Genomic DNA, 25,482 nt, shown 5'->3' on the forward strand with positions numbered 1-25,482 from the left:
GGGCATAGGGAAGCTTCAAAGGCATGCCGCCTCTGTGAGCTTCCCCAGGCCACTGCAACCCCCCACTCTGGCGGGAAGCTTGGCCAGAAACCCCAAATAAGGACAGGGGATGTGCCAGCCTGCCAACCCCACCCCTCAGGTGGGGGAGGCGAGGTGAAGCACATCTCCGGGCTCTCGCCATCTTGAAGATAGGAAGCCCTGCCCAATCAGGATTAGGCTACTGCCCCCTCCCACAATCCCGGGGTACCTACCTATCCTCCAACTACCCAACTTACCTCTCGAAGTGGTGCTGGCACCTGAAGAATCTTCGTCCCCGAGCTTGCAGTCTTTCTAAACTGGAGCTTTCCCATTGAAATCAATTGAGCGCCCGAAGGCTCAAAAGCACCCTGCACCCAGCCGCCCGAGTGGCCCTGGCAGTGCAACCTCTACACCTAACTACTTCCCCACTTGCCCTGAGTAAGTGACCAGGAGCCCAGCTCCCACAGCCGTGTGGCCTGCTAGTCAGCAGCCACCAACCAAGGCCCCCCTACCTCTCATAGGATAACATTGGGCCTAACTCTCTCTGCACCCGGCTGCCCCCGTGCCGCTGAGGGTGAACCAACTGTACCTACGTGACCCTGGGAGACCCCTGAGTCTATGCCCAGAACCTTAACTCTGCCAGTCGCGTACTTACCTTTAAACCGATAACTCAATTTTCTCCATAGGGTAACATTGACTGGTTTTTCCTGAAATTTCTTCTAAGTGTGGATTTTTCAAAGCCTAAAATATTCACCAAAAATCAGCCGAGAAACGAAAATACTCACCTGCTATTAGATGAGCTCCCAGTGCTGGATCTTGGTGCCCAGCACTGACTCTGAAAAATACTTACCAGTAACCCAATTTTCTCCCGTAGGAAATCATTGACTGTTTTTCTCTGAAATTTCTTCTGTCATTTTCTGAAAACTTTAAATATTCTTTAAAAATCGTATAATTTCTGAAAACATAATTACTTACCTGTTTTGGATAAAGGTCCCAGTTACTGAGTCTAGGCACCCAGTACTGGATTACAAAAGTAACGAGAACATACTATACCTGCAACATGAAATTACTGCCATAGGGAATCATTGACTGTTTTCTATGAAATATTTTCTAAGTGTCAACTTTTAAAATAGCAAAATATTATCTAAAAATCACCACAGTAATTAAGTCGACTTTTATCACTTGTTTCTGAATACTGTCCCAGGACTGAATCTAGGATCCAGTCCTGGAATTCCAAAAGTAATCTAAAAGTAATCTATTGCAAATAACTTGAAACTTCCATTGAACTCAATGCATTATTGTGTTGCCTATTGCAACAGCTTGTAATTATTTACAAAAGTCAATTGCATATTGCAAAAGTAATTACCTACAGCATCTCATTCTGAAAAAGTATATTTGAATACCTATTGTTGGTTCTAAAATAAAACAAGCATATATTTTTTATATATAAACCATTGGCCTAGAGTTCAGTTATTGAGTGTGTGAAACCATTTGCTGACTGAGTGTGTACATCAAAATGCTTTACACTGTCCTCAGATACTGCCTTACTGCTCGACCAAGCTACCACTTTAAAGAGTAAGGTTATGTCTAACTTTAGCCTCTGCCAAACCTCTGGGGACTGTGGACTCTGTACACACTGTACCTATTTGGGAACAGTATATACAGAGCCACTTTCTCACATACACAACAAGTGGTTTCAGATTGCAGCGATTACACCTGCTGAACAGCATCCTTGATTTAGGACCTTAATGAGTTTGGGCATCTCTCAGCCGCACTTGACAGCACCTGACACGCAGAACAAAGGCACGTGAATTCCCTGTTAAAGCTGTTTACTGCAGGAAGGATTTCAGGCAACAGTACATTAACATATACCAGAAAACGGTCACTTGCTGCAAAGGCTTCCACAATAGCCAGCCAGGGTTATCACTTTATGAGAGCTGATTTGTTTGTTCTCTCATAGCTTCAACATGTTTCCATATCTGTTGCCCCGTTTACAGATTTGAATGTTTTTTGTGTAAAATAGGTTATTGATAAATGCCCACTGTAAACGCCCTCCGTTTTTTATGGTCCCTTGCATCATAGCCTCTTTGTTATGGTGCAAGTTCTTCTGTTGGAAAACCAGGGTTCTACTAAAAGTCACTCTGCCAGTAATTTTGCTAGTCGGTTGTGGTACTAGTGATCACACTGTACCAACTCTGTGATCTTGCCTGCACTTGTGACTAGTCCGTTGACCTACAGATATGGGTCAAATAATTAATCCTCCGCAGGAGTGGTGCTGCTACTTAAAGTCTTCTGAGTATTTGCCAGTAGTTTCCCCTCCCCCTCTCTTTTGGTGCCTCGGGTATGCATCTTCTATTATAGTTCGATGTGGTTATGTCTCTTATAGTTTGACGGAATTTACTAGTCCTTTGGAACATGCAGTGTTTTCGCTAATTAGACTTGATAGCACTTATTGTCTTGGTTGCACAGCAGGGCCTATCATGACAAATGCACACATACTTTGCCTAACATCTGCTGCCTTTTTAAAATTCCAATTTTACATTCAGATTTCTGCTTGTTAGGAAGACCACAGTGTTAGGATTAAAAACTTGCTTTTTTTTTCTGTAATACTAGAGTGCCAGCTCTTTTTTCGATATAACAGTAATTTATGCATAAAAATTTTTTTTGGGGGCGATAACTTCACATTAAAGTGTGTTTTTTTGTGGACCGTAAAGTGCAGACAATGTGTAGCTCCTTTGTTCAAATCTTTTTATGAACGAACAGTCCTACAGAAAACATAAGATGAATAGCTCCAAGATATATAAAAACGAAAGAATGGAAAAAGGCCTCAGGTGACATGGCTGTTCATTGCCTCATTTCGCTATTTAATCACCCCACATAAAACCAGAGATGGTCAGAATACACCATATGTAGTCCAACGATCTGTACTTTCTAATTTAGTTATTGATGCCCAAATGTGGGCACGAGGAAAGTAACAGAATGAGAGATTGGAGAGAAAATAATAAATGCTCTCATTTTAACTACACACTGCCCTCCCACAGGGTGGATATTCAACTAATCTGAATCGTACACAATTAATTATTGGATTACAGTACCCCTTAGGGTACCAAACTGCATTCGTTCTAATTTTGTCCAAGAATAATGCAGTGGCATCTGCTTTCAAATAAAACAAAAAAATTCCCTGATAATACCCCTCCCTTTATTTAGGTCGAGCATTCGAGTCCTCTTGTATATACTTTAGTATATATACTTATTAGGTCGAGCATTCGAGACCTCTTCTATATACTTTAGTATATACTTATATGTGTATGGCGTGGCCTGACAGCATGGCCAGCTAGTCGCATCTCGGCAAAGCTCCTGCCCCGTATGGCAAAATCCTACAGTAATCCTGGCGGAATCATAATATTTTTTGAAGAAGTTGGCATCGGTAGCTCCCCTGTCCCGAGGGTCCCTGACTGAGTGCGAGAAGACAGTCCACAGTTGGGTAAATCGTCTCTAGAAACATGGAGACGCGCCGGGTTACCTGACTGCAAGATGGCGGCGCCAGCCCTTGCCGGGGATCGGGGGCCTCTATGTAATGCCAATTCTAACAGGCTCCAGGGTGGAGACCTGAGTTGAGGACCCGGACGGAGCCACTATCCTCGCCGCATTGAGTGGGGGCCTTGTGGAGGTAAAATCGGAGGGGAGTAGCTGCTGCGGATCCCCCGGCCAATTTGAGCCTTGAGACCCGGATGTGCACTCTACGCGAGCCCGGTGCTGGAGGTACGCCGTGAACGGCCCACCCGTTATCCCGCTACACAAGCCTGGCATTGCCCGTGGTGGTGGCGGGGTTACGGCGTCCACGCGGATTGGCAGACTCTGGACTGAAGGCCTGGGGCTCCCGGTTTGGAGGTGAGCCTGCCACCCCCTTGTGCACCCAGCAGACGTGGCGATCTGGGCCGTAGCTTTTGGGGCAGTAGCCGGCGGCCAGAGCGCTCCCTACGAAGTTCGGTGGAGGTGATACCCGCCCAGAAGCCTGCGGAGGAAGGGCAGATGGCTCCCGGGGAGAATACTGGCATACCTCGTGCTGTGAGAGAGGAAGCCTGAGAGGCGATCTGCTTTGGGACACGAGTTGCGATAAACGAAGGTGACAAATACAGGTGCATCCCTAATGAGATGTGTATGGGCCCTGATATAACAAATGGGATGGTGAGGCATACTGGCCTGGACTTGGGATAACGTACGGTGATATGGTGGATGTCCTTAAGTCCCTACTGAACTCGGAGGCGTTGCCTGGTAACATGGCGAGTTAGACGTGTATTAGTGGTGCTCCTGCCCTGAATAGCGGGCTGCGCGACGGCACCTACAGTACAGCCCCCGGTGAGGGAGAAAAACAGAACAGGAGGGAGGAGGTGGGACCTCACTGGCCGGCGAAGACATCTACGCGAGGCCGTGGCATTGCGGCCTGCCTGGTAATTGGCCTGAAGACTGCGTGGAGACTGCCTGGGGACCCGGTTGCAGGCCTCGGATGTCTGGGGGCTGCATCTCGAGCCCGGCTGCGGAGGAGCGCTGCCCACACGTGCCCAGTGCAAGACTTGCCCCCCGGAAGCCTGGCATTACTGAAACGTGAGGCCGGAGATAGGCCCGGTTAGAGGCGGAAGGGGCGAGGTGAGGCCTACCTCACCTACAGCGGGGGAATCTGTAGCAAGATTTGACGAAGGCGTGAGGGCTGGGCAGTGGGGCACAGTGCCGGAGGCCGGGGGTTGTACCCCAGGAGGTGAGGTGAGGTGAGGGTTCCCCCCCTTCGAGTTGCGTGTACGGGGTTCGGACTCACGAGGGTACTCCACTAGACCAGCCCGGCCTGCCTGGAGAACAGAGGCGGAAGGCATGGTAATTGCTCAGAGCGGCGGACGGGTGGCCTGCTCGGTGTAGACAACACTGAATCCCCAGTGGGGAGGTGGACTGCTGGAGGGAACCCCTTCCCTGGTTCGTTTGGACGGAGGGGCCACTGCGTCATCCCTTAAGACGATGGGGAAGGACCGTCCCCTGAGAGGTGCCCAGACTAATAAAATTGTGCAATACAGGCTCCCGGGGCCGACAGCGACGGATCGCCTTCGTGTGGACATGGAGCAGGGAGTCCACCAGGATTCGGCCGCACGAGATAAAGCAGATATATTGGCAGCGATTAGAGACTCCAGGGTGGCTTTAGAAACAAAAATGGATGGGATGGCCATTGACATTAATCACCTACGCCTGGATCTCAGGAAGGTGGCGGACAGGGTCACCACTACGGAAGGGAGACCTGAGTACTCTGCAGTTGGAGGTCAGACAGCTGCGGGAGACGGTGACGGCCCTCCAGGACCATACGGCTCGACTGGAGGACAGGGCGGAAGTCGCCGAAGGACGCTCTAGGCACAATCTCTACTTTTTGGGATATCCTGAAAAAGGTGGAGGGGCCGGCAGCAGACCTCTTTCTGGAAGACTGGATTGGCAGAGCGTTCCCCCAGCTGAGACTATCCAAAATGTTTGCGGTGGAAAGGGCACATAGCTCGCTGGGGCCACCACCAGAACCAGGATCCCCGCCAAGAGCCTGGATTGCCCGGATGTTCAACTTTAGGGACCGGGACATGATCTTACAGCATATTCGGGCCAAAGGCCCTCCTCGATTTGAAGGCCAAGACATTCACATGTACCCCGACTATACTAAAAAAGTGCAAGACCTGCGGAACGACTTCCTGTGTGTTAAACGACGGATGCGTAGCCATAATATTAAATATAGCCTGATGTTCCCAGCTAGGCTCCGAGTGCAGTACGCAGACAAAGTCCACTTCTTTGGTACCCCGTCGGAGGCAGCAGATTGGATGGATTCGCTGGGACTGGCCGGCCCAGACCAAAACCAGGGATGGCAGGAGCAGAGACGCCGGAGCAATCAACAGAGGAACCAGCAACGCCGTGAAGGACGACAGCGGCGGGACCGAGATCGGGCAGACGAGGGACGTATCGTGGTGGGACCGGATGGCACGCTCCTTACGGAGAGAGAGGGGATCCAGACGCAGAACCTGTTCTCCCCACTCTGTCTGGTGCAGGAAACACAGTCGGATCTGGAGGGCGCCACCGGCCCGGATGTGGTAGGCTCTGGAAACAAGTGAGGGAGAGCCCTGATGCTGTGATTGAGTGATGGACCACCATAGACACTGAGTACCGTGTTTGGCCTGCTGGGCACTTGACCTTACTGTGAGACGATGGTGCACGGGCATTGAGCCCTCTGAACTTGAGGGGGGGTGGGGGGGGGGGGGGTTGAGAAATGTTGGAAGAGGATACATTATTCCGCCTACACGCTGGTTAGGTTCGCGAGCTGTGGAGTGCCGAGGCGGCCTGGCTAGACCTTGGTCGGGCGGGGTTGCATGGTGCCAGGCAGTCGGCCGATTCACAGAGTCAAAGGAGGGAGGGATGTTTAAAATGACTTGGGTGGGTAAGTGAGGTTGTAATTGTTTTTTCAAGTTGAGGTGTATTCTGGGGGGAGGGTGGAGCTTTGGGGCGGGGTTCTGAGTCCTCAAACCAGGACTGGTTGTGAGAATGACAGGCTACCGCCTGTGGGTGGGGGGAGTTGGGGTTTTCAGTTGGGGGTTTGTTGGGGTTGCTGCCGGGTCTGGTCTATGTTGGCACACAGGGGATCGAAGACTTACTCCTCAGGCGGGGGCAAGCTATGATACTGATGGGGGGTCCGCGCACCACAGGCGGGGGACTGGGATGCCGACAACTGTTCACTCATGACAGGGGATAACCAGAATTACAAACTGATTACTTGGAACGTTCGGGGGCTCAATAACAGGGTGAAACGGATCCGGGTGGCATCATACCTAAGGCGCTATGGGGTCAGTATAGCTGGGGAGACTGTCTTAAATTTGTCCAACGCAGGTGGAGAGGTCAGCTTTTTGCTACATCCTACTGGGGTTTGCCCGGGGAGCGCTAATATGGGTGGCACCAGGAGTCCCCTTTCAGGCTCTGCATGTTAAACAGGGTCCTGACGGGAGGTATGTGGTGGTGAAGGGGACCCTAGATGGGTGCAGTATCTGCCTGGTGAATGTTTATGCCCCGAATAGTGACGATGGTGGGTTTTTAAGCCGAGTACTGGGATTGCTGGATCTGGACCCTGATACAGAATTGGTGGTGGCAGGGGACTTTAATTGTGCCCTAGATGGGGAGCTCGACAGATTCCCCCCAAAACTGGATGCCAAGCCTCATGTCAGAGAAACAATGAGCCAAATGCTTCTTAATTATGGCCTACTGGACGTGTGGCGCCACCGTAACCCTAGTCGTAGAGTGTACTCGTTCCACACACCTGCTGCCAATACCTTTAGCAGATTGGACTACTGCTTCATTCAAAAGACGGCGATCTATCGGGTAACGGAGACGCAATACCTAGCCCGATATCTGTCGGACCATTCCCCGCTCCTGATTGCATACTCGCTGGCCCGACCAAGATCGATGGTACCACTATGGAGGCTCAATATTGAAGCCTTAGGCGACCCAATTTATAAAGACGCCATATCGACTGGGCTGAATGAGTATATGGAGCTCAACTGGGGCTCCGCTAGCAACAGGGCGACTGGGTGGGATGCAATGAAAGTGGTGGTTCGGGGGATATGTCGGTCCACGGAGGAAGGGGTCAAAAAAGTATTGGAGCATGACCTGTGGCGGCAGGAGGAACGATTGGAGGCGTTGGAAAAGGAACTCCTCACGAATAGTAAGAGGTCGGCTGAAAGGGACGACGTGCGGCGGCAGATAGGAGACTTATGGGACTCGCTAGGCAAATATGCTAGAACTAGGGGTAGGCGTCGATGGTACACGGAAGGGGATAAGGCAGGGCGGCTGCTGGCACGCCTGATTCGGGCGGAGACTCAGCCTCACCCAATCTTGGCACTTAAAAACGACCTGGGACAGATGGTGTATGCCCAACATGAAATAAATAACGTATTCGTGGCCCACTTACGTAAAATATACTCTGAGACACTGTCTCCCTCGGCCCTTGAGGCATATCTGGTTGAGATGGAACTGCCCAGCATAGACGCGGACAGTCAGGAAGCCCTGGGGGGCCCCTTTAGTGGGGAAGAACTATGGGCAGCTATCGCCCACCTAAAGACTGCAAAGTCCCCGGGAATGGACGGCATACCCGCCGAGCTCTATAAAGAGTGCGGCGGACTGCTGGTCCCCATATTAGTAGAGATCACAGTGGAGGCCGAGAAACGTGGTACGCTCCCAGACTCCATGAGGGAAGCATTGATTGTGATGATCCCCAAACCTGGGAGGGACCCCCCTCCTCCCCGGCTCCTATAGGCCCATTTCTATGCTGAACGTGGATCTTAAAATTATTAGTCAGGTGTTGGCGTCTAGGCTCCTCCCTTATCTTCGGCGGCTGGTCCATGATGACCAGTCCGGCTTTATACCGGCCAGAAATACATTGCGGAATATCCGAAGCCTGGCGCACATTATGCAATCTGTGGAAGGACGGGCCCAACAGAGCACCTTGGTGTTCCTTGATATCGAACAGGTGTTCGATTCGATCAGGTGGGATTACCTATGGCAGGTTCTGCTTAAAATGGGCTTGGGGGAGGAGTTTAACAACTGTATTAAGTTACTATATGCTCGGCCGATGGCACGGGTCCGTACGGGTCGGTACGTGTCGGACGCATTTAGTATAGCAAGGGGAACGCAGCAGGGTTGCCCGCTTTCCCCATTGCTATTCGCCCTGGCAATGGAGCCTTTGGCGTGTCATCTGCGCAGGATACTTGTAGGACAGGGCGTGCGGGTGGGGAATACGGAGCATGTGGTGTCACTGTACGCCGACGACGCGTTAATATACCTGAGTCGACCGACCCAATCACTGCCGACATTGCTAACAGCGTTGGCCCAATTCGCTGATGCCTCCGGCCTTTATATTAACAGAACAAAGTCACAGCTTTACACGATTGACACGGAGATCAATTGGGGGGAGGACCATCGACCGGTGCTGGAACTTCCATGGGCGGAGGACACGGTCCGATACCTAGGGATATGGCTCGATAGGTCCGAGGCGGGGTTTTATCAGCGCAATATGGGGAGGATAATCCGTGGGTTGCAGGCTAGTATTACCTTTTGGAATTCTCTTAACCTCTCCCTGATGGGAAAGATTGCACTCATAAAGATGGTAGTCCTGCCCGATGTCTCTATACCATGCAAGGCTCCTTCTTTGAAATTCCGCACCGGCTATTCCAGGAACTCGATTCACTGCTGGTCCAACTATTATCGAATGGGAAGCGATGCAGGGTTAGTTTAGAAGTCCTGAAACGTAGTTGGGGTAAAGGGGGTTTGGAGATCCCAGACTTGGAACTTTATTACTTTGCATCGCAATTGCAACATGCCATAGCCTGGTTGGACGCGGATCCCTCTTGGGAGAGGTCCCTGCTGGCAGGTACGTACGGGGACCGACAGCTCGGGGCATTGTTGTGGCGGGCCGGGGGGCTTGGAATCGAGTGGTTCGCAAAATCATTCAGGACAGACCTTTTGCCCCGGAGGCGGACCTCTGGCAGCTGCCGCCCTTTGCTCAGATTGACCAGGTAATGTCGACAGAGGCATGGCAGACGGGGGGCTGCCTGATGTTGTCCGACCTTTACCCGGACAGTAAATGTATCACTTATCAGGAGGCAGTGACTGCCTTTGAGTTGGGGGCAGGGCAGTTTCTGCAATATGCAAAAATAGCGGCAACGGCACGACAATTATGGCCTACGTTTCCGGAGGCCCCGGGGCACACCCAGACTCTGGTCACTATGTTTGCCATGGCGGGAGGGCAAAAATGTGTTACTCACCTCTATAGGGCGTTAAGGGACGATAAAAAGAACAGCCCCCTAAAAATAGAAGAAAAATGGCAGCAGGTGTGTCCACAGGAGGTTACGTTGCGAGACTGGGAAAGGATACACGAGAGTGTGCGGAAGGTGGTAGTGAGCAATCACTTTAAGCAAATCCAGTACAACATAATACATATGACGTATCTCTCCCCTAGAAGGTCGCACGCCATTGATGGCTCCAGAGACCCCCAATGTCCCAGATGTCGTTATGATCCAGCAGATTTTCTGCATATGGTTTGGACTTGCCCATCGATCCAGACGTATTGGGGGGCGGTTCTTGGTGATCTGACTCGGATAACCGGATGGACTATTGCATTGGATCCCCTTACATGTCTACTAGGCTTGATTCCGCGGGACCCGAAACGCAAGATAAGCAGGCGGTACCTGATCCTGGGGCTAGTTATAGCCAAGAGGCGTAAAGCAATTCACTGGTTAACACAGCAAGGACTGCTATTGGCAAAATGGAGGTCAGATTTACGGGAGTGGGCCCTAGCCCAGGAGGGGCACATACGGAGCACCAGGAGGGATGCCAAACTGCCTGAGGTGTTACTGGCATGGGGAGCAATGATGCAGGAGATAGCGGGACAGGCCTCCCAAGTCACCATATCCAGTGCAGCTGAGATGTCCTTCGGAGAGGGGGGACCCCAGGACAGGGGAGGGAGATAGAAAGCGGCCCCGCATGAGTACTTCGATACATGGACCTCGAATTACGTTGACCCGGCAGAGGCGGGGGGGGGGGGAGAGGGCATGATGGGGGGATGTTGGGATGGGGGAGGGGATCGGAGGTGGGAGGGGGGAATTTTCTAAAGTTGGATTTGATAATGCGAATCAAACGAGACACCGGAAGATAATGTTGAAGATTATGGACTTTCCACGGTGGTGAACTCAAGACATTGTTGTTCTCAGTTATTTTTAATGTGTGGTTCCTCGCCTCAGCAGAAGTGGACGAAATGTAGAATTGTTGGTTGGGAGGTGAGCGGCAGGGTTGGAGAAAACCTAATAACGAAATTACGGATACTGTAACAACTCGAAAACTTAAAGGTTACACTTGCTGGATTAGGCCATTGGTAACTCACAGCTATTTGTCTCACTGCTTATTATTTCTGTGCTTCTTTGCTGAATCTGTCGGTATTGATATGTTATGATGTATACTAATGACGGTGGAAGTTGTAATCTAAAGAAAACCAATAATGTTAAAAAAATAAAATACTTATATGTGTATGTACTTTGTTGGCTCTGGATATCAGCCCTAGGACTTCTGGCTTCCGCTTAGGGACTTTTATTTTCTGGTCATCTGCCTCTATTTAACTGTCTTGATAGAAAACAGTAGAGGTCAGTAAAATACCAGAATTGCTTTCTGCTGAGGGACGTTATTTTTTTGGTTTATCTGGCAACTGCCTCTATTTAACTTTCTAAGCAGAGGTCAGTAAAATACAAGAATCACTTTAGCATTCTCTAGATTCCAGTCCATAGAAATGGTCTTCCATGAGCACCCGTAGAAAATAATGTTTTTTTCAAATATTGTATTTTCAGTGATAGGACCACCGAAGGACCTGATTTTATATTAAAAACAGAGCTTTGGACTATACCATTTCTTCATTTCTCTCCATGTGTTCCCATCCCTGGCGTGTCATGTAGTTTGGTGCTTACTTTCCCTCCATGTTAAAGAACAGTAGATGTTTCAGCACCCAGGCTAATGTGCTGCATAGGTAAATACATAAAAGGTCCCAAAGGCGAGACCGATTGCATTGCAAATGCTTGTTTTATTTGAGTTTGCCCTTTTGAGCATTTCGGTAAAATAAGATTTTTTGGCTGCTTTGATTTGATTGTGGTAGTTTTTAAGGGCTATTTTGAACTTGGTCAGTTCAGTCTGTTCATACTTATGTCGCCATCTACATTCCTGGTTCCTACAGTGACTATGTATTTCTTTCAGATTTTGGGTGTACCGCAGAGGGTTTCTTAGGCGGTTGGCTGTTTTGTGAGCCAGGGGACACAAAGCAGTCCCTCAAAGAGGACATCCACTTACGCAGTGTGGGTGCTCTGTAAGCCAACCACACTGTGTATCTTCAGTGTGTCAGATGCAGGAGGTGCTCTGTCGAATATTACCTGTTGGATACAGGACCTTAGTGTACTGCTGGTTGTAAGGATGTTTTGTGGGTGAAAAGAACATGCGGGGCACACATTATCAGGCGAAGATCAGAAAGAAGACATCCAGCTAGTGTAGACACGAGTAAGTATTATATGTGCAAATAACTATGCATTGCACTGATCTTCACTTGGCACTGCTAAGTAACAAAACGTGGCGGAGCAGGATGCCGACCAGGAGTGCTCAAGACCCCTACTTTAAAGATGCACAACTGCCCAGTAGTTCCAAGTTTTTGATTCTTTGCTTCTGGCGTGGCATCAGCAAGCACCAAGACAGATTAGCAGCATACATCGAAGATCTTTGGAGATTTTGATCAATGCATGTTAACTAAATCAGCTGTAATGGAAATTAGATTGATTGGTTTGTTTGGAGGGTAAAGAGATGATGGACTAACATTAGCTAAGGTTGGTAGAATGTGCTACTGTTTAGTATAATCATTTGTGTATCTTATTTGAGATTTCTTGATTATTTTGGAGAGGAGATGCTCATTAAGTGGTGAATTTGTTTTGGTTTAGGTGATTGGTTCTTGCTGGAATGTTCTTTTGATTGTTGCATGTAAGTGGTATTTCTATAGCACACACCTAGCCTAAAGGCAGCAGCAGCACAGTACATTGCCAAAGAGCAGCATAAAGTCAACGAGTAAAAAGGACATGGGGCTGGGTTGACAATGGTTAATGTATTGTGATGTAGTTTTCTTTAGAGGAGAGACTTCAACTATTTTATAAACTGGATAAGCGTTGGAGCAGTTACAATGGTATGGGGATGTTCTAGCTCTTGGGTGCACACATTTAAAAATAAAATAAGGTCTGCCCAGCTCCCCCAGGGGTGTCATCTCTCGACCACATGCTGCCTTCAAAAATGACAGACGGATATATCCTCTGCATGTAGATCTTAGAACTGGAGTCCCAACTCACTGCTCAGGAATGGGAGCAAGCTCAGGCACAGGTGCAAGAGGCGCCAAGCAATGCCAGGTTTTAATATCTCTTTTTACTACATGCACAGTGTATTTGACATTGCAGTGTCTTCATAGGGTTTACCCAACGCACAATGCTGAGTGTACTGCTGTGGGGTAACCCCGGCCACATTTGCTCGTGTCACATGGGATCGCAGGCAGATGCAGCTCTTTTGAGGTGGAGCAGAAAGACAGCACTGAAAGCAGAGACAAGCTAGCATTGCCTGTTTGGTCAGCTGCCTCTCCAAAAGAAAGGTGAGTAGTGGAATTGTGTTGTGGGGTGGAATGGATCTGTGTGGAGTTGAAGGAATATGCTACTTACCAGTATGCATCTGTTCTTGGCATGTAGAGCTGCAGATCTATACACTGTGCATAGATCGCCATCTGGTGTTGACCCCGGATGTTTGCAGTTTGTTTTTTCTCTTGGAAAGTCTTTGGAAGTCACGAGGTTGGTGACTCCTCCTTTGGTTCGTATTGCGCATGGGCTTCGGCTCCATCCTCAGATTGTTTTTCGCCAGCAGGGAAAGATGGAGCGTATAATAACAGTAAAGAAACCCATGTGTGTTGTATCTAAATAAGATAGACTGGAACGGATACAGGTAGCCGGGGAGGCGGGTGGGCGTGTATAGATCTGCAGCTCTACATGCCAAGAACAGATGCATACTGGTAAGTAGCATATTCCGTTCGAGGCATATGAGCTGCAGATTATACACTGTGCATAGACTATATAGCAGTACACAACCCTAGCGGCGACCACCGGCATCCGTTGCAGTTGTTTGGAACAGTGTTTTTAGTACAGCCTGGCCCACACTAGCTTGTTGCTTGGTTTGCACATCTACACAGTAATCTTTTGTGAAAGTGTGCGGTGTTGACCATGTCGCTGCTTTGCAGATGTCATCTAGTGGTATGTTTCCTAGAAAAGCCATAGAAGCCCCTATCTTCCTTGTAGAGTGGGCTTTAGGGGGAACAGATAGCGTTCGTTTTGCTTTGTGGTAGCAAATCTGTATGCATTTTACAATCCACCTAGCTATCCCCGATTTAGAAATAGGGTTGCCTTTATGTGGTGGAGAGAAAGCGGTTTGGTTTTTCTGAAAGGTTGTGTTCTTTGGATGTAGTAAAGTAAGACCCTTTTAACATCCAGTGTGTGTAAAGCCCTTTCCGCAACGGTTTGAGGTTGTGAGAAAAGTACTGGTAATTCTACCGACTGGTTTAGATGGAAGGGAGAAATGACTTTGGGTAGAAATTTTGGGTTGGTGCGGAGTACAACCTTGTTCTGATGCATTTGAAGAAAAGGTTCCTGTATGGTGAGTGCTTGTATTTCACTAACCCTTCTAAGGGAAGTGATGGCCACTAGGAATGCTGTTTTCCATGTGAGAAATTGCAGCTCACATTTATGTAATGGTTCGAAAGGAGGTCTCATTAGCCTTGTGAGAACTATATTCAAGTTCCAGACAGGTGAGGGTGGTACTCTGGGTGGAATTACTCTTTTGAGGCCTTCCATAAAAGCTTTGATGGCAGGCACCCTGAAAAGTGATAGGTGCTGCCTGTTCTGTAAGTAGGCAGCAATTGCTGCGAGGTGTAACCAAATGGATGTATATGCTAGGTTACACCTTTGTAGATGGAGCAAGTAACATATGATGTGCTGTATGGACGCATTTAGAGGATTGATTGTGTTGTTGTGGCAGTAAACAACAAATCGTTTCTACTTTGCAGCATAGCATGCCCTAGTAGTAGGGCGTCTAGCTTCCCTGATAATATTCATGCAATCAGGGGGAAGGTTAAGGTATCCGAATTCTAGGACCTCAGGAGCCAGATCGGAAGGTTGAGCTGAGCTGGGTCCGGGTGCCTGATCTCTCCATGGTTCTGGGTTAGGAGGCATGGTGAGAGGTGTAGCTTTTGGTGTGGTACTACCGAGAGTTCCAGCAGTGTGGTGTACCACGGTTGTCTGGCTCATGTTGGAGCTACTAGGATCAGTGTTAGGGAATGCTGTTGTAGCTTTCGCACCACTAATGGAATTAGTGGGAGAGGTGGAAAAGCGTATGCAAATTTGTTTGACCAGTTCATCCATATTGCATTGCCTTTGGACAATGGGTGTGGATATCTGGCGGCGAAGCTTGGGCATTTTTTGTTTTCGTAGGTGGCGAATAGGTCTATGTGTTGATGCCCCCACTTCTGAAAGAACGGGTGAAGAACCTGTGGGTGAAGTTCCCATTCATGAATTTGTTGCGTTTGTCTGCTGAGCAGATCTGCCACAGTGTTTTGGACTCCTGGGACATGTTGGGCCAGGAGAAAGATTTTCTGTGGAATTGCCCATCTCCATATGCTCTGTGCTAATTGAGAGAGCTGAGGAGAGTGTGTGCCCCCCTGTTTTTGAATGTAGTACATGGCAGTCATGTCTGTGCGAATGAGGACTGCCTTGCCTGAAATCTGCGTCTGGAAGGATTTTAGGGCTAGGAAGATTGCCAGTAACTCCAAATGATTGATGTGGAGTAACTTCTGTTGCAACGTCCATGTGCCCTGTACTGTGAGATGTAACAGATGAGCTCCCCAGCCGGAGAGCGATGCGTCTGTTGTCAGGATTATTTGTGGAACCGGGTCCAGGAACGGTCGACCTCTGGAAAGGTTTGTGGTGTTCCACCACTGCAGAGAGCAATGGGTGCGACCGTCTACCAACACCAGATCTGTCAGTTGCCCCTGGGCCTGGTTCCACTGGCGCGCTAAGCACTCTTGGAGTGGACGCATCTGGAGTCTTGCATGGGGCACTATGAAAATGCAAGAGGCCATCATGCCTATCAGTTGCATAAACACTCTTACTGGGAGAGAGTGTTGAAATATGAATTTCTGACGCAGCGCCTGTATGTTTGCAATCCTGGCAGGATTGGGATAGGCTATGGCTTTTGAGGTGTCTATGGTAGCACCGAGGTATTGTTTTGTGTGTGATGGTACCAGGTGGGACTTTTGATGGTTCACTGTGAAACCTAGTTGGTGAAGCAGTTGGATTGTAGCGGCGGTGTGTTGCACACATTGTTCGTAGGACGTGGCTTTTATTAGCCAATCGTCCAAGTATGGGAGACGTGAATGTGCTGTCTTCTGAGGTGTGCAGCCACTACTGCTAGGCACTTGGTGAATACCCTTGGTCCTGTTGTTACCCCGAATGGGAGCACCTTGAACTGGTAGTGTTGCCTGTCCACCACAAATCTGAGGTACTTTCTGTGAGCCTGGTGTACTGGGATGTGAAAGTATGCGTCTTTCAAGTCCAGAGTGGTGAGAAAGTCGTTCTGGGAGAGGAGTGGAAGAACCTGTTGAAGGGTTACCATGTGAAAATGGTCTAAATGTATGTAAGTATTTAGAGGCCTGAGATCTAGGATAGGTCGTAGAGTCTCGTCTCTCTTTGGAATCAGAAAGTACAGGGAGTAGACCCCTAAATTTCGTTGATTTATGGGGACCTGTTCTATGGCTTGTTTTTGCAGGAGGGAGATTACCTCCTGTTTTAATAACGTAGCATGTTCTTGAGACATAGGGCCGTGCCTGGGTGGAAGGTTTGGGGGGGGTAGATGTTAATTCTAGGCAATACCCTGAATGAATAATTTGGGTCACCCATCTGTCTGAGGTGATGGTCTCCCAGACGTGAAGGAAATGTTGTATTCTGCCCCCGACCGGAGTGGAATGATCTGGAGGGAGCGGGGGAAAGTCATTGGGTAGGCGGTGTGGCAGAGCGGGCGGTATTTGTCTTGCCTCTGCCCTTATTATTATTGCCTCTGTTTCCGCCTCTATGATAACCCTTTGTGAAGGTAGATTGAGGAGGGGATTTGTAGGACGTGGATGCACTATCCGAGGAGTAGCCCCTGCCCGTGCCCCGAAAGGAAGAGCGGCGAAAAGAGCGCCTAGGAGTGTGCGACTGTAGGGCTCCCATGGATTTCGCCGTGTCAGTATCTTTTTTCATCTTTTCGAGGGCTTCATTAACTTTTGGGCCAAATAGATGATCTTGGTCGAATGGGTGGTTCAATATAGAGGCTTGTACCTCAGGTTTAAAACCTAAAACTCTGAGCCAGGCATGGCGACGGAGGACACTGGTGTTTATGGCCCTGGAGGCTGTATCTGCTGCATCTAGGGCACAGCGTATAGAGGTATTAGTTATTGTTTTTCCCTCTTGGATCAATTCATTAGCCCTATTCCTGTATTTTTCAGGGAGATGGTGCATGATGGTCTCTAACTCATTATAATGCGCCCTGTCGTATCTCGCCAATAGCGCTTGCGTGTTGGCGATACGCCATATATTGGCGGCTTGTGACGCAGTGCGCTTCCCTGACGCGTCTAGGAGCTTGGACTCTTTGTCAGGGGGTGGTGCTTCGCCTGACGCCTGAGAATTTGAGCGCTTCCTAGCTGTAGATACCACTAGGGAATCCAATGGTGCAGGGCCTTTAATGTATGAAGGGTCTGTGGGGGCAGCTTTGTATTTTTTCTCTATAAGGGGGTTTAGGACCCTGGCCCTGACTGGGTCTTTAAAAACCTCTGGTGCATGTTTGATTACTCCCTTTAACATAGGTAGAATGGCAGTGGACCTATGTGCATTATCGAAGGTGTCTAGGAGAAAATCTTCCTCCACTGGGTCAGTATGCAACTCCACCCCGTGGTAGTGTGCCGCCCTTTGTAGTAGGTGGTGAAAACCTAACGAATCTTCAGGTGGGGATGGCCTAGATGGGTAAAGGTCATCCTGTGGGACATCTGGGATGTCCGGATTGTTATAGTCGTCCCATGGGTTTGGAGATCCAGTAGGGGTGGGGTCTTGTGGCAAATCTGCTGGATCATAATAAGGGTCTCCTAAATCATCTGGGACAGGAGACAAGGTTGGGGAACGATGAGGCAGGGGTGGAGAAGGTGGAGGTGGGGAGGGTGGAGGAGGTGGGGAAGGCACTCTGAAAGGGGAGGTAGCAGTGTCTTTCCTCTTTGGAGGTGGAGCTGGTTTGTCCAAGTGCCTCTTTTTTAAAGACAATGTCAAATGTCCAGTTTTTGGATCCTTGGTGAGTGTCTTATGCAGAGGATCCGGTGTGAAAAGTTCTTGCGACACTGGTTGTTCGGTTGGCGCCGAAGTTTTCGGGGCCGTCGGCTTTTTAGGTTTTTCTAAGCCGTGCTTCTTTGGGACCTCCGATTTTTTGGTCGGTGCCGAAGAAGGCTTCGGCACGGGAGTGTCGGTGCCGAGGGCCTTGTGATGTTTGGTCGGCACCGGAAGGGCAGGTTTCGACACCGAAGGCTTTGGTGCTGGGTTCAGTGTGGAGGTGGAGGCCAATTTTTTCTTCGGTGCCGAAGGGTGTTTTTTGGTACCGCTGGTAGGCTGGCTCGAGCCCGAGCTGCCGGAAGGCTTAATAGGCTTCTTTACCGGGCCCGAAGGTGGGGTGTGAGAAGCAGCATCCTTGGTCTTGCCTAGGCGCGAAGGTGTGACCGAAGCCTTTTTGGGTATCGGCGTGGGTGTGGGAGGGGGTATTGTACTCATGACCCTCTGCGCCGGGGTGATGTCCTCCACATCGGAGTCGTCGGCCTTGGAAGCACTGACGAGGTCGTCGTCCTCTTCTTCGATGTTCTGCTGTCCCGGAGCTTCGACGTCGTCCCCGAAGATGTCGACTGGAGCGGAGGTCGAGGAGTGCGCCATGTTACGTCTAGCCCGTCGATCTCGAATAGTCTTTTTAGAGCGAAAAGACTTGCAGGCGGGACAGTCTCGGGCCTCGTGTTCAGGGGAGAGGCAGAGGTTGCACACCTCATGAAGATCGGTGTGGGGAAACTTGGACCCACATCGAGGGCACTTCTTGAAGGGAGTTCTTTCCATCAGCCGAGACCGGAGCCGGAATAGGCCCGAAGGCCGCCGTCGACGGCCGGAATCGAAGAAGTGCCGAAGAGAAGGTGATTAAGAGGATTTATTATCTGAAGGATCTCGATGAGCAAGGATTTTTGCGTCGATCGTTGAACTGGAAAAGTTCGGAACCGGAGCGCGAAGTATTACATCCGAGCCCCATGGCGGAAAAAAACTATCTGAGGATGGAGCCGAAGCCCATGCGCAATACGAACCAAAGGAGGAGTCACCAACCTCGTGACTTCCAAAGACTTTCCAAGCGGAAAAACAAACTGCAAACATCCGGGCCCAACACCAGATGGCGATCTATGCACAGTGTATAATCTGCAGCTCATATGCCTCGAACTAGTGTGTTATAGAGTGAAATTATGCTGAGTGGAAATCTGTGGAGTGTTTTTATATGGATTTGTTATGTGCTATAGAGTTGATTTATGTTGGGTGTATTTATGCGCTATTAAGTAGTGTGTAATTAGGTGGAGTTGAATTGTGTGGTGTTAAGTGGTATTATGTGGATTCTAATTATGTTGCGTGGTGCGGTTGTATGGATTGGCGGTGAATTGTTAATGTTTGGGTGAAACCAGGTCCAACCCAATATCAGCATTGTAGTGATGGGAAATGGTTGTTTGAGTGAACCCCAGTGCTCCTTCATTCTAAACGCTGCAGACAAACAGAAGGGCTTCTGGGCACTGGACGAGAGGCAATGAAAGTGTAAGAATAGGCTTTGTATATAGAGCTTCCTATTGCATTTAGGCCACTTCCCAGGCTGTTATTCTTACCCGTTTTAATGGTATTTCGTGTACTGTTCTGAGAAGGCTTAAGGTTGAGATAGCTTTTGCTCAGTTTCAAATGTAAGCGCTGAAGACGAGCCCAGAGGCAAGCACTTAACTCACTAAGCCATCTTCCTGGATTAAAATAAAAGCTTGTAAGGCGGTGCTTATATTCATTTGCTGAGCACCAGAGTGAATCAACCCACAGGAGAGCTCGAAGAGATAGTTCCACCTTTCAGATTACAGAAAGATGGACGTCCGGCACAGACACACGCAAAGAGGCATTACATGTTTGCTATCAAATAGACTTGTAGGAGCTTCTTTGGGTACGAGGTGCTACCTGTGCAGAGCTCTGTGAGTAGAAGTAAGGATCGTACCAATTGGGTGGTGACACAACTGCGCCAAGGCAGGCTCTGCAGGCCGCATTCGAAGGCGCTCTCCTGAACACTGTGGAAAAGTTATCAGCCGCCTGATGCTAGAGCAGCTGGGCATGGGTTAATATGTGCAGGGAGCAGTCACCAGCTGGGTGGTGCCAGCCACAGTGGGCAAGTGTTTCTGGGACAGAGGAGGCCTGACCTGCCAGAAAAGCTTCTGCTATCAGGGCCGTGAGCTCAGAGCTGAGGGAGCAGGGAGGCCCTGACCTCCGGTGCCCTGGGTGAAATCACGACCAGTGGGTAAACAACTTCCAGGAGGGCAGCGGATTTTGTTGGGTGGTACAGGGCATTGCTCAGATTCTCGCAGGAAAGGGCCTGAAAGTGAGAACGGTCTGCCACAAAATGACTTATGACCTTAATATCCCATGCCGTGAGCGTGAGGGGTACACCACAGGTCACTTGACTGGAGCACTATTAAGTTACAGGGGTAAGCAGTGCAGTACAGAAGATGAACATGGAAGGGTGGTGGGGTTGGATTGGACATTAAATAGGCAGAACCCTCTAAATTAGTCTTTCTCAGGGTGGCATTCAGTATCAGGACTAACATCCACCCTCTCCACAGTACTCAGTACATTATGCTCTGCTGGCTCCCTACGAAAAATAGTATGTGTGCAGCTCACTTTCTAAATGAACCCTACAGCTCACGTCCGTCTTTGTATATTCAAGAAGGGGGTTCTTATTGCCTTCTGGAATGTAAAGTGCTCTGAATTCGACTTGATGTGATCAGCGCTATAAAAACAAGCAGCGACGGAAGCGGACGACAAAACAAGCAGCAAAGGCAGACGAATATATAGGGGAAAAAAAACATTTTCCCAAACAGGAGATAAAGAAATCAAGCGTAAGTACATTGTACTATATGGATGCTCCTCAGCCTTGAAAGGAAGTGCGGTATTGGCTGCAGAAACGAGTCAGAAGGCTGAAAAGAAGAGTGACGCTGGAATGCACCAAAAGTAAGTAGGAGGTGGGAATAACGTCACTTTATTGATGACAGCAGGTCTTGCAGACAGCGCATGCGCCCAGACAGGCTCGACCACACCATAACAAAAAAACACACAACAGGATTTAGATGCACGGGGGGCGTGGCTTGGACACCGAAGTGAAATGGCGGACCTGCCGTAGGCTCCGCAGCGACGCGGGACCTTTCCCTTTCATACAGTCTCGCACGGATGTTTCTCTTTAGTTTGGAGAGCGGGCTTGGCGAAGATGCGGTGAGTCTAAATACCGCTGTCGGATCGTCTTTTTACCGCAACAGAGCCTATACGCTGCAGCGGCGTTTTCTCCTCAGTACTCGCGGGCGTCCGCCATTTTGTTTCGCGGCGCCCGCGTTTCTCTTTTTGTCGACCGCTGACTTAACCCTGGCACAACCTGGCCTCGCATAATGACTTTCTTTATAATAATGATTGCACCATACGCTCTAAGTGTTCACCCCAGCTTCTTTTTGGTGTGTCACTCGGTGTAATGTACTGATGCCAGGTTCTGTATGTGTCCTGTTGGAGGCAAAGCTTTCTTCAATGCGCTATCCTGCATAAACCAGTAACATGGCAGCTCATATTAACAAACACCTGACAGTGACTTTCTTTTTTTTTTTTTAGCCACTAGCTTCTTTCAGCGCTTCTCACACTTTATGTCTTGACAGGATCTGTATCCGGTTTTTCATATTGCATTTTCTTTATCTGGATCGGCATTTTTTCTTCAATATATGCCTGCTAAGCTATATATTTATTCTACTGTGTGACGCTTGGTGTGCTCTATAACAATATACGTATTTTTGTGCCAAATTTTGTACATCACTAAACATTTTTTAGTCACAATGGCTAGTGATACCCATGTTGTTCGATCTTCCTCCTCCGGTACAAAACCAAAAAGACACAAAAATGATCCTCTGTCTCCTATTCTCTCCTCACAAAACCCAGTCCTGGACTCTATACTAGACGAGGTACGTGGCCTTCAACCCTTTATGTCCATGACTAACGAAAAGTTAAAGCAAATTGAGGAGAGATGGATTGCCATGGAGGGTAAGGTTGTGGAACTTGAACAGCGTGTAAGCGACTTACAAGACGTCACTTCTAAGATTCCGTCACTGGAACAAGAAATCCATAAGTTAAAAATCCACACAGAGGATTTGGAAAATCGCAAACGTAGAAATAACCTGCACCTTTTTGGTCTTCCGGAGAATGTTGAAGGTCCTGATATGGTGGCTTTTCTGCAGAAATTTCTTCCTGAACTGCTAGATCTTCAAACATCATCGAATCCCCTCAACATACAAAGAGCTCACCGTTTGGGGCGTCCTCCTCCTAGTGTCAACAAACCACGTGGAATCATAATGCTTTTCTTGGAATTCACAGAGCTTATGCAAGTCTTGAAGGCTGTAAGACTCAAACGCCGTCTTATCTGGTCTGGACATAACATCTTCATATCTCAAGATATTTCCAATGCAACAAATGCTCGACGCAAGGAATTTCTTGCTCTTCGTCCTCAGATGAGACAACTTAACATTCAATATGGAATTCTTCATCCATGCCTTTGTAAAATTACACATGATGGTCGGTCACGTTCCTTTGATGATCCGGATAAACTTAAACTTTTTCTTCATGGTCTCTCCTCCCAGGGCATGGATACAAATGTTTGAATCTTTTTTTTTTTTTTCTCTCTTATACTCTAAAATTACTTACTGTTTATAAAATATTTTTGCCTGGTTGGTTTCTTCTGATTATCTGTTTTTATTGTATTAATGAAGTTCTCATTTATTTTCTGTAGCTATTATTGTGGTCCGTGTCCTTTGGTGTCACTATGTTCCTCTTTCATAGTTCTTCCTTCTCCTTACAGATCTGGATGTTACTCCTTGATCTGTTTGTTTGCTTGCTTCTTTTCTATGTTTTTCTCCTTTTTCTTCTTCCTCTTTCCTTCCCCTCTTCACTGTTTCTTTTTATGTTTAGTCTTATTTCCCTTTCTTGGATCTTCTCTCTTTTTACAGATCTGGCTGTTCGTCCTTGATATGTCTACTTTTTTCCACCTACTCCTCTTGTTGCACTCTTTTCCCTCTTAATTTACTTTTCTTCCCCCTTTCCTCTTTCTTCCTTATTTTTTATTCTATTTTCTTGCTTTGGTGTTTTTTCCAGGATTTAGTCCTTTGCTTTAGCTATTGAAAATTGTCTTTCTTTTTTTGTCACTCTTGCAGTTCTGTGGTCCTATGTCCGTACGTTCCCCTCCATCCAGAAGTATGGTTAATGTCGTTTCGTGGAATGTTCGTGGTCTGGGTCACCCGGTCAAACGTCAGAAGGTATTGTCTCATCTTGCTAAATTTAACACACAGATTGCTTTTTTACAGGAAACCCATTGCAATGACACAGAATCTCAAACTTAAACGTCAATGGGTTAACCAGATTGTTTTCTCCACTGCTACGGATCGACATGGTGGTGTTGCTATTTTGTTCCATAAATCTATTAACGCTCAAATTTTGTCAACTGAATGTGATCAAAATGGTCGTTGGGTATTGACTGAGGTTATCATAGATAAGAAACAGATAGTTTTTTTCAATATTTACGGTCCTGTTAAACCTGATCCGGAATTTTGGCATTCTATAAAGTTGAAACTTCTATCTATTTCCAATTCCAATATTGTGGTTGGTGGTGACTTCAATAATTGGTTAGACCCGTTCACTGATAGACAATCCAAATGCAAGTTCAAACCTGATAAATCCCACAAAGCATTTCAAACTGCCATCTCCTCCCGCCCTCTATTTGATTCGTGGAAAACGTGTAACCCTGATACCTCAGAGTTTACGTTCTTTTCACCCGTACACCATACTGGATCTCGAATTGACTATATACTTGTCTCTAAAGCATTGTTACCTTGTCTACTGTTTTCTGACATTGGGTCCATTTTTATATCTGACCATGCTCCTGTTTCCACCCGTATCGATTTATCCCTCACCACTTGTAAACAGGGCAGATGGCGCTTCAATAATTTCCTGTTATCAGATCGTGTTTTTATTTCAGAAGCGACTTCCTTTATCAAGGAATTCTTTTCCTTTAATAACTCCCTAGACACTTCCTTGCATAACAATTGGGATGCTTTTAAAGCATCTTTTAGAGCCTTCACTATTGCTTATTCCTCAAAGAAGAAAAGGTTACTGCACACTAAATATAAAGAAACTTTAGCCCATATAAAATTGCTTGAACATAATTATTTTTCTTCCAAATCTTCCTCATCATTGCAAGATTTAATAAAAGCTAAATCCACTTTAAATAAGATTATTACCAAGGATGCCTGTAATATTCTCCTTAAGATTAAGTCGAAATATCATGGTGGCCAAAACAAAGCTGGGAAATTGCTTGCTAATTATCTAAAAATTAAATCAGAACGAAAAGTTATTGGTCCCATTCATTCAGAGTTGGATGATACACTCCTCTCATCTGATTCTGATATTATTGCCTCATTTCAATCGTTTTACAAGCTCTTATATACCAAAACTACCAATCCCTCTAAGGAAGATTTTGTCTCTTTTTTCCGTGATATCCCTAAGCCTAAAACCTCCCAAGATGATTTCCAGCCCCTGGAAGAAGATATTTCCTTACAAGAATTGAATGATGCTCTTAAATCTTTGAAGAAAGCAAAAGCTCCTGGCCCGATGGCTTTTCAATTGAATTAATTTCTGCTTTTTCCTCAATTTTTGCTCCCAAATTACTTGAACTTTTTAATTCCTTTATCTCCAATTCCCTGGCATGTGGCTCTTTTTTGGAAGCTCTCATTGTTGTACTCCCCAAATCTGGTAAAGACCCATCCTATTGCAAAAAATTTCGTCCTATTTCATTAATTAATTACGATTGTAACGTTTTTGCAAAAATATTGGCGTCTCGTTTAGAGAAAATTCTCCCTATACTCATTAACCCAGACCAAGTTGGTTTTGTTAAAGGTCGATTGGCCTCTGACAATGCCAGGATGTTCTCCAATATTCTTGCCCTTAGTAAAAAATATCCTTCCCCGCTAGCTGCTCTATCCTTAGATGCTGAAAAAGCCTTCGACCGGGTTAATTGGGAATTCTTGATTCATACATTACAATGGTTTGGTTTCGGCCCGAAATTTATTTCTTATGTTAAATTGTTATATACTAATCCTAAAGCTTGTATTTTTGTTAATGGTCTCTCTTCCCCCTATTTTTCCCTGCAGAGAGGTACACGTCAGGGCTGCCCTCTGTCCCCATTACTGTTCCTGTTATGTTTAGAGCCATTTTTGGAACGTATTAGGAATAACCCTCTCATTACCGGTTTCAGTTTTAAGTCTACACAAATTAAGCTGTCTGCATATGCTGATGATGTTCTTGTTTATATGTCCAACCCTGAATCCTCCTTACCCCCCTTTCTACAGGAAATCTCATCTTTTGCTAAAGTTTCAGGTTACAAATTAAACTTCTCTAAGAGTGAAGTTCTACCCTTAAATGCCTCATGTTACAGATA

This window comes from Triturus cristatus, chromosome 1_1 (assembly GCF_964204655.1).
Source record: "Triturus cristatus chromosome 1_1, aTriCri1.1, whole genome shotgun sequence".
Taxonomy (NCBI): domain Eukaryota; kingdom Metazoa; phylum Chordata; class Amphibia; order Caudata; family Salamandridae; genus Triturus; species Triturus cristatus.